The sequence below is a fragment of the Diospyros lotus genome, chromosome 4, assembly GCF_014633365.1.
Source record: "Diospyros lotus cultivar Yz01 chromosome 4, ASM1463336v1, whole genome shotgun sequence".
In the NCBI taxonomy this organism is placed as follows: domain Eukaryota; kingdom Viridiplantae; phylum Streptophyta; class Magnoliopsida; order Ericales; family Ebenaceae; genus Diospyros; species Diospyros lotus.
This window is the reverse complement of record NC_068341.1, coordinates 7,927,735-7,943,757: the sequence shown is the minus strand read 5'-3', so window position 1 is coordinate 7,943,757 and position 16,023 is coordinate 7,927,735. Positions and strand designations below refer to the sequence as shown.

Here is a 16,023-nt window from a genome sequence, read left to right as displayed (position 1 = left end):
TATTTCTTGAGATGTTATCTAGTCACATTAATGAGGTCTGACACATAGTTATTGAGTTTGTGAGTTTATCATTTTATAATTCTAGCTCAATCGGGACGTTAGGTGATGGAAAGATTATAGCACACGGCAATCGTCAACTATAATAGGTTTACTTGAAATGAGACTCCATTACCACTTATACTGTCATGAACCACTGCTAAGCACTATTTATAAACTCTCGAAATGTCGTCGGAATTTAGAGAAGTTTTGGTGATGGGTCAAGAGGTTAATCGATACCAAAAAGGGTTTCAGCGTTATCTAATTGCTAGCGGATAGTAAACTTAGAAAGTTATATCCCATATAGTGTTGCGTTTGGTATCGATATTGTGTGCCCAAAAATATCTCTAAAATTGATTGGTCAAATGTTGACCATTAATCCCTGCCAATAGTGCATAGAAATAATGTATAGTGCACTGTGAAATCAATTAAAGATTGTACAGTAAAAAGCGACGCCGAAATTTGTAAAGTGTATAGGGCATAGTAAAATTACATAATAATCTCTTGAATTATTGAAACAATAATTGAGGAGGGGTCACACAGAAGATAAGGGAAATGGGAAAGAAGATAAAGGGGAAAGTGAGAGATTCAATTAAAAATGGCAGAGGCCCTCTTGTTCTCCTATCTTCTGACATTGTTTTATGTTCTTCTTCTTCTTCTTTTTTCTTATTCCTCTAAATAATTATAAAAATTATACATATAATTGTTACGCGTATAATCTTGAGATACATATACTGGTAATACGTAGATCTTTTGTGTCTAGCACGGGAAAAAGTAACCGAAGCGATACCCTACTGCATACTAGGTGTAGATCGACTAAGACCACCACAACGTGAGGTGGACTTTATCTCAATACAAAAATTGATTCTGTATTCCATCCTTTCATCGAGTAATAGGTATACATTTATTTATGCATTCATTTGTTGTATATGCATGTTGTTTAAATATTCAAATTATATATAGCATGTATGTTATATTTCGCTATGTATATTTAATATATTGATAAAAAATTTATTTTTATTTATACCATCGTATTAGTGATTCTCTTCAATTTTATCTGTATCTAGTTATCTGTTGAGACTTTCTTAGCTTGTTATAGGTTAGTCTTGAGTTTTTTAAAGTAAAACCTACTCAACAACTTCTACCATGATCCCATTCTTTACATAGTCTACAAGCTGTGGCGGTTCTCTCCCGAAAAGGGCCTGGTATGGTGTCATCTTGATGGTTGTTTGGTAAGAAATTTTATACAAAAGTTCAACCAAGACAATAATTGCACCCAATCTGAGGATACTTCAATAACATATGACTTAAGGTAGACTTCTAGAATTTGGTCAATCACTTCCGTTTGACCATTAATTTAAAGGGTGTTTGACTTACTCTTTTGACTGCTTATAAATTATTTATTTAACTTACAAATTATCAAACTTATTTTGTTAAGTGTTTGGTTTATTCAAAGAGCTTAAAAGCTCTCATACTAGCTTTTCTCAAAAGCTCCCCACCCCAGTTTTACCAAAACCCTGCCCCCCATCTTATCTACGTTGATCGATTAAATGACAATTTTACTCTCATAGATTTAAGTTATTTTCAACCATACCCCATATTCATCCTCTGCATTAACTAGTCTTCTGCTGTCGCCAGACCCATCTCTAATCGTCATCGTCGCTGTCATCTATCCCCATTGTCGTCACCCCAGCCCGTCGCCGTCACCCCTGTACATCTCATTTGTCGTCTTCTCTTCTCGCCGTCGCCATTCATTTGCAATTCATTGTTGTCGTTTCCATCTGTTACGGTTGTTGCCATCATCGTTGCTTGTTTGCCGAAACTTTATGTAAGTATATATATACTAATATAATAATAATATATTTGAAAGAGAAAAACAAAAAAGTATATATATATATTGTGTTAATTTGTTTTTTAATAATTATGTATAATTTATTAACATCTAATGAAAAAAAATTTACATTATTCAACATGTCTATTTTCATCTTTTTTATCAAATTCTAATACCTTATCAGCCCGTTCAAATCAAACACATAATTATTAACTGATAATTTAAAAATATATTTATCTAAACACGTTATTAGTTTAAATGTTATCTAATTTTTAAACTTTACATAACTTAAAAGTTAAGCAGCTTAAAAGCTACAATTCAAAACGCTCAGCCAAACAGGCCTTAAGTGGGACTTCTCTACATTATAACTCTTTATACCATCCTTGAGGGGTGTGTTAGCTTATTAAGTGGTGTAAAACTTTTAAGCTGGATAGCGTTTAAGCTGACAATATATTTAGATAAATGTGTTTTAAATTATCAATTAATAGTTATGTGTTTGGTTTGAAATGACTAATAAGCTATTAGAACTTGATGAAAAGACGAAAATAGACATGTTGTTGAATAATGTAAAATTTTATTATTAAATATTAATAAATTATATACAATTATTAAAAAATATATTAATACAATATATACATACACATCTTTTATTTTTCTCCTTCAAATATATTATCATTAGATTAATATATATAATTAATATATATATATATACACACACACTTACAGGCGACAACGAGATACAAATGGCTGGGGCGACAGCGATGGTGACGAGCTGGGGCAATAGCGACGTCGAGATGCGAACAACTGGGGCAAAGGCAACAATGACAAGCTAGGGCGATGGTGACGATGAGATGCAAACGGCTAGGGCTGGGGCGACAGACGACGGGAAAGGTGGTGGCTAGAGATGGGTTTGGCAGTAAAAAATCAGTTGATGGAGAGGATGAAGATAGGGTATGATTGGAAATAACTTGAATCTAGGAAGGTAAAATTGACATTTAATTAGTCAACGCAAAATAAGCTTGGGGTGGGAAGCTTTTGAAAAAAGTTAGTATGAGAGTTTTTAAACTCTTTAATAAGCCAAATACGTAACAAAATAAGCTTGATATTTTATAAGTTAAATGAGTAGCTTATAAACGGTCAAATAACTTGACCAAACCTCAATTTGAAGAGGAGTTGCCAAAATTTACTGAGGAATAAAGTGTCCCTGCCACTAACAATGCTCTTAGAAAACCTATGGATCTTGATCACCATCTGGGTAAAGACCTAGACCTCCTTTGATTGTTGTGTACTGTTGGGGAAGAGATCCAAAGTGTGCAAACTTGCTGAGTTTTTCCTCCACCACCACCAGGATGGCACTACAATGCTAGACGTTAGGCAATCCCATACAAAGCCCATGGATAAGTCTTCAAATACCTGTTGGGGAATGGGCAATGGTCGCTGTAGTCCCTTCTAAGTTGAGTACTTCACATGCTGGCAAGCAAGGCATCCCTATCCCTTTATGTAGTCTTGCATCTCCCCCTTCATTCCAGGCCAACTGAAATTGGAGGAGACCCTTTTAAAGGTTTTAGATACCCCTGCATTCCCTCCTAGAAGGGAATTATTTTCGTCCTGTAGAATAATTTGTTTCAAGTTTGAATTGGTAGGGATAACTATCTTGCCTTTGCGAGTTAGGGTCCCATTACATATTCTGTACAAGTTAGGGGATAGGGATGCTTCTTACACTTTTTTCTACCATTCTAGGATTTCTGGATTGGTTTGGTGTACTTCTTGGATCTGGGGCAACAATAAATCACTTACAGGTCTTTAAGTGGCCGTCATTGGGGTTTATAAAATGACCCAACCCAACCCCAAATTTGGGGTAAAATGTAAGCACCCCCGCCCGGATATCCCAAGCACCCGGACTACCCGAACGGGAGCGCTTACGGGAGGAGAAAAGTAATGAAACTCGAGACAAAAATCACCCCGGCATGCATACTCAAAGATGAGAGCAACGGAAGCGAAGAAAAACACATGCACGCACTACGGGTACCCCGCTAACATAGCAGTCATAAGATAAATAAATAAACACAAACTCCTGTGCCAACATACACGAGACTCGAGAAAAGACCTGGCACAGTACAAAATAAAAGAGTAAATCCTACTCGAACATCAGAGTTGACAAGGATTGACGGGACTGCCTGTACACCATACTGACTCTGCCGCTATAAGCTGACTCCCTTGCCATGGCCCACGCCGCCACTACCTGGAATGATGGAAAGCAAGGTGAGTCGAGAGACTCAGCAAGCATAAGGAAAGAAAGGCTAAAGGCTGAACATAACCAGAAAACTCTCCCCAAAATAAACCCCCAGGTACACACAAGCCATGAGACACTACGACACAACAGCTCAATAGCATAACAAAATAAAAGCACATACCGGTCCTTGGGACCCACATAAGACACTTGGCACCCAAGTCCCATACCAACCTGCCGCTGCCCTGAAAGGCAACAAATGTCTCCACAAACCTGCGCGCGCTGTCCCAGGCCGGTACTCCCGTCACCTGTATCCGTCGGTACTCCCGACAACCGAGCCATAGGCTCCCTCGGAACGGTACTCCCGTCTGAGAACTAAATACTACCAGTATCCATGCAATGCACATAAAAATGCAATGGCGTAGTGAGCATCAACGTGATACAAGGCGCTCATACATCCAGGCATCAAGCTATGCTCCGCCCACATAGTAAACCACACGCCATGCATATGCCGCGCTGGATGCAACCTAACGAATCTAGAATGTCCGTGTCCAAGCATACTCAATAAATGAATATCCCAACATGCATCCCGTACCCATGTGCATATCAAATCATGAACAGTAATACAATGTATCTAACCATGCAGTAAATCACATACTGGCAGAGCTAGTCAGCAATGCCCAGCACCGGTCAACGGCCAGTGACTAGGGGTGTCCACCCGACGGTCCACATCAGGGTCGTACCATAGTCTATCCCAACGTCACCAACAACCGACCCCTGCCCCACTGCTCAATAGCTCTAACCGAACCATAAATAAATCTGAGAAAAACTATAAGTAAACCCGCACGACTAGGAACCTAGTTCCCCAACTGGGTTCAGCATCATTCCGAAAGGAATGGGGGCGGTACAAACCCCCTTAGGCTCACAACGAATAAAATTATAGAAGTCTCAGATTTAATTTAAATTAAAACAAATTAATAAGAATAACAAATAAGGTTAGGAGCCGAATTAGAGTAAGGGAGAGAATAAAGTACAGGAAATCACGGGTCTTTCACGGGAATTAAAGAACACGAGAAGAGGGTTAGGAGCTTGCCTGAAACCAGCTGATTCTGACCTCACTCGAGCTCCCGATGCAAATTAAATCATTTCCTAACAAATAATACAATCGGGACCCAAATTAATTAATTTTAATCACGAAAAATTTATAATTTAAACATATCACGCTCTACTAATTTTTATCCACGTACCTGATCACTTCCTTTGCCGAAAACTCCCAAAATTCTATTATTTTTCCCTTGCACACATGATCCAAGGTCATTTCCTTTAGTGTTTTAGACACGCACTGACACAGCAAGCTCACTTAATTAGCTCACAACGAATTCACCACAAACTCACTTAATATACAAATATATATATTATTTACTATTGTTTATATCTATATATAAACACTTAATATACACTATTAAATATACATGGGTCACCTTCCATCTCCAGCGAGAGCATCACCAGGAGCTAACAATAAAAATTATTATTTACTACTATTAATCTTATCTTTACAATAACAATAACAATATTAATATAAAACAAAACACACCCAGTGAACACACACGGTATTACACTCACACACCTTCACTGTGGAGCATCTTCTACCCCCAACCAAAGCTCCTACTCACTGCCCCTACACATTTACACACTTACAAAGCTCCTTACACTCATGGCTACACTACCTCAAACCTCAAACACTTGGGTAATCACACACCTGCTCACCAGTAAATTCTTTCACCCACGAAACCGATGCCACCCACTGCACATATATATATATATATATACTCACAAACATTGGAGGAGCAACAAGGAAGGAAAAAGGGACCTGCTCACTCTCGGCCAAGGACCTCTGCTTTGGCTCTGAACACACTGAACACGCGCACACAACGCTACACTCACAGCCCAAAAGCCAAATACACCCACCCACGGTGTACTCACTGTGCTCAATATATATATATATATATATTATATAGTTACAGTTAGCTTCACTGTGCAACAGTAATTGACACTCACCTTGGACCCTACTTACCCACTATAACAGCGATTCAAGGTAGAGGAGAAGGGGAAGAAGCTTACCGCTGCTACTGGTTCACTCGACTGCCATGGCCGAGCTTCACTCGACAGCTTCCATGGCCGCCTTGCACCTCGTCTCTCTCTCCCTCTCTCGCATCAGCTCTCTCCTTTGCAATCTCTCGTGAGCTCTCTCTCTGCTCGCTCCCTCTATGTCTCACTCTCTGTTTCTCTCCTCTGATTTCTCCATTTGGCCAGAAGCTTCCATGTGAGAGAAAAATATCTCTCTCTCTTTTTTTTTTATATACAACACACGCACACCGCCTCAAATTAAAACATTAATTTAATTAATTTAAATTAATTTAATTTATTCTTTTATTAGTATTTTCAAAATTTGAGGATATTACATAAAATCCCAACCCAAATGACCATCTCCAACCCAACCCCAAATTTGGGGTAAAACTCGCTCCAACCCACCCCCAAATCCTATTCCAAATTTGGGGTTGTGAATAGTATTACCCCAAATTTGGAGTTGCACTATTCCTTGACCACAAATTTGGAGTAATATATTTATTCCTATTTTACCCCCTCATTTTAACTATAACAAGATTTAATTCCTTTTGTATCCTACCTTTATACATTTTTACATCTTTATTTATTTATTATTAGTATTAATAATATTTAAATAATATTAATAAATTATAATCAATTAATGAATAATAATTAATAAATTTTGTCGTATTCAATATAATATTTTATTAATTGAGATAGTAAATGTAATGTTTTTATTTTTTAATATTATTGATAATTAAATTTTTTTAGTTAATTATGTATTTTTTTGTAATAATTTAAATTGATATATAATAAATAAGTAAATAATTTACATTATAAAAAAATGTTTAGAATAAAAAAATAAAAAAAAGAATAAATTATTCCTTTATCCCAAATTTGGGATTAAGGATTGGAGAAAAATTAGGTCTTATCCAAATTTGGGGGTAAAGGGTTGGAGATGCCCTTTTAGAACTAAACTCATGTCTAGATAAGGCATTAGCTGTAAAATTAGTAGCACTTGGTTTACAAACAATAGTATTATTAAACCCGCACAACTTACTTACGTAGTATTGTTGTTTGTTCAGGTGTTTGGATCACTTATATCATCAAGTCCTTAAAAGATTTTTATGATTTGTATGTATGATAAATGAGGTCCCAAGCATTATTGTCTCCATTTGTGAGCTACCCAAGCTATGGCATACAATTCCCTAACATAGGTAGAGGCCTTAAGCTACGTTAGAGGCATTGTCAGGGTACTTATATTGGCTCAAGACTACCCTAATTCCCATGCTTTATGCATCTGTCTCCAGAGAATAGTTTAGCAAAATTTGCCAAGGTCAACACTAGGGCTTTGATCTTGCAGACCTCCAAGTTTTGGAAAATCTTCTTATAAAATTCTAAAATATTTTTAGAATATTTGAAAGTTTAACAAAATAAATTTTTTGGTTTAATTTAAAAAAATATTAATTGACTAAGTAAGTGGATCAAATGACTTAAATTTATATATATATAATTGTATATATGTTCATGACATATGTATATACACATTTACATACATGTACATAAAATAAAGTATATATTATATTTTAATATATATATACATATGTATATATATAAATATGCACAATATATATTTATTTATATATAATATCAAAAAAGAAAGAAAAAAAAGGGAAGGAGTAGGGCTGCCCGCAGAACCCCCCCCCCCCCCCCGGGGGCGTAAGGGCCCTCGCAACACCAAGGAGCTACTTGCCCCTTACGAGAGAAATTCATAAATAACCTAAAAGAAATTTAAAAATTATTTTTAACCACTTTCTAGTAAAAAAAATGTTTTTGACAAATCAAACAAACTAATTGCACTCTATACCTACTTTTATATGAGATGCCTAAAATACTCTTAATGAGATTTTAAATTAGAAATCTCACATTGTCCTTATCTTCATTTACTAAAATACCCTTGTCTCTTTCATATTGCGTTTCTCTTCTCTCTCATGTTCCAACGTTCACGTTACTCTTTTTCTCTCCATTGTCAAACCATCCAAACTCAGTCATTCATTATACATTCAATTTTTTTACTTGTTGGGTCATTTAACAATCTTCATCAATCACAGCGATCTCATTGAAATCTCACTCAACAAGATTATTTATCTCTAACAAACAATTTCACTGACTGAATCTCTAAGGATTGATTTCATTTCTATTTGTTTTGTTCTGTGATCACATTGCTTATAAAGGTTATGTAGTATGTTTATGGATGTAAATAAAACATATTTTGATAGATATTATTCCAGATCTATACTGATTTCCATGAAAAATTAATTTTTCAAAACTACACAATGTCATCGGGTTTTGTGCGACCACAAACCCGGCCCGAGTTTTGTGGGGCCATGAAACCTAATTTTTTAATAAAAATGGATTTTTTGATTTTTTTTTTTTTGGCAATGAGATTTTTCAAAGTTATCCAATAAAAAATAATGTATTTTTATATTTTTTGACTTGATTAAAATTATAATTCACAAGAAATAACAATGGAATGATAATAAAACACAATAAATACATAATTAAGTGTTCTAACTACTAACAACATTGGATTAAATTGATGTAATGATTACAAAATTTATCCAAGAATAAAAGTATAATTTTTAAACAATAATTTATTTTTGGCACTATTGAATAACTTGGAAAAATACCATGTCCAAGAAAAGAAAAAAAAAAGATAAAAATAACCATTTTAATAAAAAAAAAATCGGGCTTTGTGGGGCCACAAAACCCGGCCTGGGCTTTGTGGGCCCGGGTTTTGTGGGGCCATGAAACCTGATTTTTTTAATAAAAATTGATTTTTTGATCTTTTTTTTTGGGGGGGGCATGGGATTTTTCAAAGTTACCCAATAAAAAATAATGTATTTTTATATTTTTTAACTTGATTAAATTTATAATTCACAAGAAATAACAATGGAATAATAATAAAACACAACCAATACATGATTAAATGTTCTAACTATTAACAATATTGAATTAAATTGATGTAATGATTATAAAATTTATCCAAAAATAAAAGTATAATTTTTAAACACTAATTTATTTTTGGGACTATTGAATAACTTGGAAAAATCTCATGGCCAAGAAAAGAAAAAAAAAAGATAAAAATAACTATTTTAATAAAAAAAATCAGGCTTTGTGGGGCAGCAAAACCCGGCTAGAGCTTTATGGGGCCACAAAACCTGATTTTTTAATAAAAATAGATTTTTTGATCTTTTTTTTTGGGGGGGGGGCCATGGGATTTTTCGAAGTTACCCAATAAAAAATTGTATTTTTACATTTTTTTTTGCTTAATTGAATTTATAATTCACAATAAACAACAATGAGATGATAATAAACCACAACCAATACATGATTAAGTGTTCTAACTACTAACAATATTGGATTAAATTGATATAATAATTATGAAATTTACCCAAAAATACAAGTATAATTTTTAAACAATAATTTATTTTTGGTACTATTGGATAACTTGGAAAAATCTCATGGCCAAGAAAAGAAAAAAAAATATCAAAATAACCATTTTAATAAAGAAAATCGGGTTTTGTGGGGCCACAAAACCTGGCCCGGGTTTTGTGGAGCCATGAAACCTGATTTTTTAATAAAAATAGATTTTTTGATTTTTTTTTTTTTGGCCATGGGATTTTTCAAAGTTACCCAATAAAAAATGATGTATTTTTACATTTTTTTGCTTAATTGAATTTATAATTCACAATAAACAACAATGGGATGATAATAAAACACAACCAATACATGATTAAGTGTTCTAACTACTAACAATATTGGATTAAATTGATATAATGATTATAAAATTTACCCAAAAATACAAGTATAATTTTTAAACAATAATTTATTTTTGGTACTATTGGATAACTTGGAAAAATCCCATGGCCAAGAAAAGAAAAAAAAATCAAAATAACCATTTTAATAAAGAAAATCGGGCTTTGTAGGGCCATGAAACCTGATTTTTTAATAAAAATGGATTTTTTGATTTTTTTTTTTTTTTGCCATGGGACATTTCAAAGTTACCTATTAAAAAATAATGTATTTTTACTTTTTTTGAATTGATTAAATTTATAATTCACAAGAAATAACAATGGAATGATAATAAAACACAACCAATACATGATTAAGTGTTCTAACTACTAACAACATTGAATTAAATTGATGTAATGATTATAAAATTTATCCAAAAATAAAAGTATAATTTTTAAACACTAATTTATTTTTGGGACTATTGAATAATTTGAAAAAATCTCATGGCCAAGAAAAGAAAAAAAAGGATAAAATAACCATTTTAATAAAAAAAATCTGGCTTTGTGGGGAAGCATAACTCGGCCCGGGCTTTGTGGGGCCACAAAACCTGATTTTTTAATAAAAATGGATTTTTTGATCTCTTTTTTTTTGGGCCATGGGATTTTTCGAAGTTACCCAATAAAAAATTATGTATTTTTACATTTTTTTTGCTTAATTGAATTTATAATTCACAATAAACAACAATGAGATGATAATAAAACACAACCAATACATGATTAAGTGTTCTAACTACTAACAATACTGGATTAAATTGATATAATGATTATAAAATTTACCCAAAAATACAAGTATAATTTTTAAACAATAATTTATTTTTGCTACTATTGGATAACTTGAAAAAATTCTATGGCCAAGAAAAGAAAAAAAAATGATAAAAATAATCATTTTAATAAAGAAAATCGGGCTTCGTGGGGCCACAAAACCCGGCCCGAGTTTTGTGGGGCCATGAAACTTGTTTTTTAAATAAAAATAGATTTTTTGATCTTTTTTTTTTTTTTTGGACCATGGAATTTTTCAAAGTTACCCAATAAAGAATAATGTATTTTTACATTTTTTGACTTGATTAAATTTTTAATTTACAAGAAATAACAATAAAATGATAATAAAACACAACCAATACATGATTAAGTGTTCTAACTACAAACAATATTGGATTAAATTGATGTAATGATTATCAAATTTATCCAAAAATAAAAGTATAATTTTTAAACAAAAATTTATTATTGGGGCTATTGAATAAGTTGGAAAAATCTCATGGCCAAGAAAGAAAAAAAAAGGATAAAAATAACCCTTTTAATAAAAAAAATCGGGCTTTGTGGGGCCACAAAAGCTGACCCCGATTTTCTGGGCCCGGGTTTTGTGGGGCCATGAAACCTGATTTTTTAATAAAAATGAATTTTTTGATTTTTTTTTTTTTTTTTTTGCAATGGGATATTTCAAAATTACCCAATAAAGAATAATGTATTTTTACCTTTTTTGACTTGATTAAATTTATAATTCATAGGAAATAACGATGGAATGATAATAAAACACAACCAATACATGATTAAGTGTTCAAACTACTAACAACATTGGATTAAATTGATGTAATGATTATAAAATTTATCCAAAAATAAAAGTATAATTTTTAAACAATAATTTATTTTTGGGACTATTGAATAAGTTGGAAAAATTCCATGGCCAAGAAAAGAAAAAAAAAGGATAAAAATAACCATTTTAATAAAAAAAAAATTCGGGCTTTGTGGGGCCACAAAACTCGGCCCGAGTTTTGCGGGCCCGAATTTTGTTGGGCCATGAAACTTGATTTTTTAATAAAAATGGATTTTTTGATCTTTTTTTTTGAGGGGGGGGCCATGGGATTTTTCAAAGTTACCCAATAAAGAATAATGTATCTTTACCTTTTTTTAACTTGATTAAATTTATAATTCACAAGAAATAACGATGGAATGATAATAAAATACAACCAATACATGATTAAGTGTTCTAACTACAAACAACATTGGATTAAATTGATGTAATGATTATCAAATTTATCCAAAAATAAAAGTATAATTTTTAAACAAAAATTTATTTTTAGGGCTATTGAATAACTTGAAAAAATCCCATGGCCAAGAAAGAAAATAAAAATAAAAATAACCATTTTAATAAAAAAAATCGGACTTTGTGGGGCCACAAAACCCGGCCCTGGTTTTGTGGACCCGGGTTTTGTGGGGGCCATGAAACCTGATTTTTTAATAAAAATGGATATTTTGATTTTTTTTTTCCATGGGATATTTCAAAGTTACCCAATAAAGAATAATGTATTTTTACTTTTTTTTGATTTGATTAAATTTATAATTCACAAGAAATAACAATGGAATGATAATAAAACACAACCAATACATGATTAAGTATTCTAACTACTAACAACATTGGATTAAATTGATGTAATGATTATAAAATTTATCCAAAAATAAAAGTATAATTTTCAAACAATAATTTATTTTTGGGAGTATTGAATAATTTGAAAAAATCTCATGGCCAAGAAAAGAAAAAAAAAAGGATAAAAATAACCATTTTAATAAAAAAAAAATCGAGCTTTGTGGGCCCGAGTTTTGTGGGGCTATGAAACCTGATTTTTTAATAAAATGAATTTTTTGATCTTTTTTTTCGGGGGGGGCATGGGATTTTTCAAATTTACCCAATAAAGAATAATGTATTTTTACATTTTTTGACTTGATTAAATTTATAATTCACAAGAAATAACAATGGAATGATAATAAAACACAACCAATACATGATTAAGTGTTCTAACTACTAACAACATTGGATTAAATTGATGTTATGATTATAAAATTTACCCAAAAATATAAGTATAAATTTTAAACAATAATTTATTTTTGGGACAATTGGATAACTTGGAAAAATCCCATGGCCAAGAAAAGAAAAAAAAAAGTATCAAAAAATGCATTTTAATAAAAGAAATCGGGCTTTGTGGGGCCATAAAACTTGATTTTTTAATAAAAATGGATTTTGTGATCTTTTTTTTTTTTTTGGCCATGGGATTTTTTAAAGTTATCCAATAAAAAATGATATCTTTTTACATTTTTTTGGCTTTATTGAATTTATAATTCACAATAAATAATAATGGAATGATAATAAAATATACACAACCAATACATGTTTAAGTGTTCTAACTACTAACAACATTGGATTAAATTGATGTAATGAGTATAAAATTTATCCAAAAATATAAGTATAGTTATTAAACATTAATTTATTTTTGGAACTGTTGCATAACTTGAAAAAATTCCATGACCAAGAAAAGAAAAAAAATAGATCAAAAAAACCATTTTAATAAAAGAAATCAGACTTTGTAGGGCCACAAAGCCCGGCTTGGGTTTTGTGGAGCTACAAAACCTGATTTTTTAATAAAATGGATTTTTGATCTTTTTTTTTTCGTCCATGGGATTTTTCAAAGTTATCTAATAAAAAATTATGTATTTTTACATTTTTTGGCTTAATTAAATTTATAATTCATAATAAACAACAATGGAATAATAATAAAACACAACCAATACATGATTAAGTGTTCTAACCACTAATAACATTGGATTAAATTGATATAATGATTATAAAATTTACCCAAAAATTATACTTGAATTTTTAAGCAATAATTTATTTTTTGGACTATTGGATAACTTGAAAAAATCCCATGGCCAAGAAAAAAAAAAGATCAAAAAAATTATTTTAATAATAATTGAATAACAATTTTTTAATTATTTGATAATACATATATTTTTCAATTTTTCAATTATTTTTATTTAATCCATTTTATTTATTGTATATGTAATATTATTACATATATATATTTAATAATAAAAAAATGAAGAGAGGGAACCGAGCGTGGGTTCGAGACTCAACTAGTTATTAAATTTTTAAAAAAATAATTATTATTAAAAATAATAGTATTTATTTGAAAATACTAATAATTTAATAGTTGAAAATTTATTATTATAATTAAGATTTGTATTTATTATTACAATTGAAAAATAATATAAGAATCATTGAATAACAATTTTTCAGTTATTTATTTAATAATACATGTATATTTAAAATTTTCAATTATTATTATTTAATTAATTTTATTTATATGTAACAATACATATATTTAATAATAAAAAAGAGATGGGGGACTCATCGTGGGTTCAAAATCCACCCAGTAATTAAATTATTAAAAAAATAAGAATTCATATTGAGAAATAATAATAATATTTTAATAGTTAAAAATTTATTATTATAATTATGAGGGGTTTCTCGAATTTTCCTGTGAGGTAAAATAGAAATTCAACTCCTTTGTTTGTTTTATATTGAGGGTAGTTTGGTAATATATTGTCTTTATTTTTATTCTTAAGTTTTAATTAAAGTGAGGAGTTGAAAAGTCAAAGGTTGAGGTGAAAAGTGATAAAACGGCTATTTTTTGCAACTATTTGTTTGTAGGGGGTAAAAACGTTTTTTTGTCTAAAAAGGGCTAAAAACGAATTTTCTATTTGTAGAGGGGTTATTTTTTATAACTTCCACGCCTGTTACACTCTTGGAAGCTATCCCCTATCGACCATTTTTTCTTTTTCTTTTTTTTTCTTTTCTCTTTTCTTCCATGTGTGGTGAAGATATATTTCATAAGAAAAAAAAGCTTTCAAAAACAAAAATGAAACACAAATCTAGAAAAATTAAGGGTGCTATAAATTGAAGGATAGTTTCTCACTTGAGAGAGTTAAAACAAATGTGAGAAAAAAAAAATATAAAAGGAAAGAAAAGAGAGAGTGTGAGAGAGAAAGAGAAAAAATTAACAAAGAGAATAAAAAATTAACCATCAAGGTGATCGAGAAAAGGTTGAAAGGCTTGAGAGAGCAAGTAAAACCTTTTTCACATAAGACCCTAAGGTGGGTCTCTCCAACCCAACACTCTTACTTCATGACTTTTTCATATTTTATGAGAAATTAATTTTGAAAACGTACTATATTTAACTTTTTTATTCACATTCATAATTATATATAGCTATATTTTTCTCTCTACACCGTTTAGACTCAAGGTAACTTAATCAGGGACTTCTAAGAAACTCTTAGAGAACTAGTTGAGAAAGCTCTTCAAATGAGGTCAACATGATCACAAGTGACACTATAGGATATAAATTTATATTTTCTTTCATGCACACATTTTATATAAATATTTTATTTTTAGGAAAAGATGTTCCTCACTTAGAAGATTAATTTTCTAATTTGAATTCATCCCCTAAAATATTCAAACGTTCTAAGCTGTGCAAGCATGCACTTCAAAAGAGAAGAAAGTCCGAAGCATAAGTTTTGTAAGCTTCATTATATTTTTGTGGCATGTAATATTTGGTATATGTTATTTAGTCACATTCATTTTGAGCAAATCAAATACTTCTCACAAAGTTTTGAAATCATGCCATCTTGACCTTTTCTTTACCTTTATATGCAATACAAAGAGTATCTCAAGCCCTTTTTGTTGAGGTTGTTGTCCAGATCTACTCAAATGGTTTCATTCATAGCTTGGTAAATGAAGTAGAGTGTCTTCTTATCCTTTTTTTGAGATTACCACCCGTATGCGGTCCCCCACCACTGGTGCTCTTAATTTCAACAGATGAGGTAAATCGCATGTGAAGAGTTTATCTCACTACGCAAGACAATGAGTCAAATCAACGACTTACTAATGTGAATTCCAACTTATTATGATCCAATTATTTGACTTGTGCTCTAAAAGCTCTTCTCATTATTCTCTTGACTGACTTTTAGAGGATTCTTGTCTTCTTTAAAAAGAGTTAATTCATTTAGATATATAATTTTTCTCATAGATCTTGAAAGGTATATATGACCTATATTTCGATACTTCATTGGCTATAATTTCTCTCGATCAATTGCAATAGTTGTGGTTGGAACATCTTATCGTTGGAAGCCATCTCAAT

The 16,023-nt window shown here is 31.3% G+C and overlaps 1 long non-coding RNA gene across 1 annotated transcript; it reads right to left on the bottom strand.

The window, feature by feature from the left end:
- Positions 1-3,886: 3,886 nt before the first annotated feature.
- LOC127800315 (uncharacterized) lies at positions 3,887-6,188 on the bottom strand. The gene is made up of 3 exons (XR_008022759.1): positions 5,345-6,188; positions 4,756-5,246; positions 3,887-4,109 (listed from the first exon to the last, which is right to left on the bottom strand). It is a non-coding gene; the product is annotated as an uncharacterized LOC127800315 (long non-coding RNA).
- Positions 6,189-16,023: the final 9,835 nt, after the last annotated feature.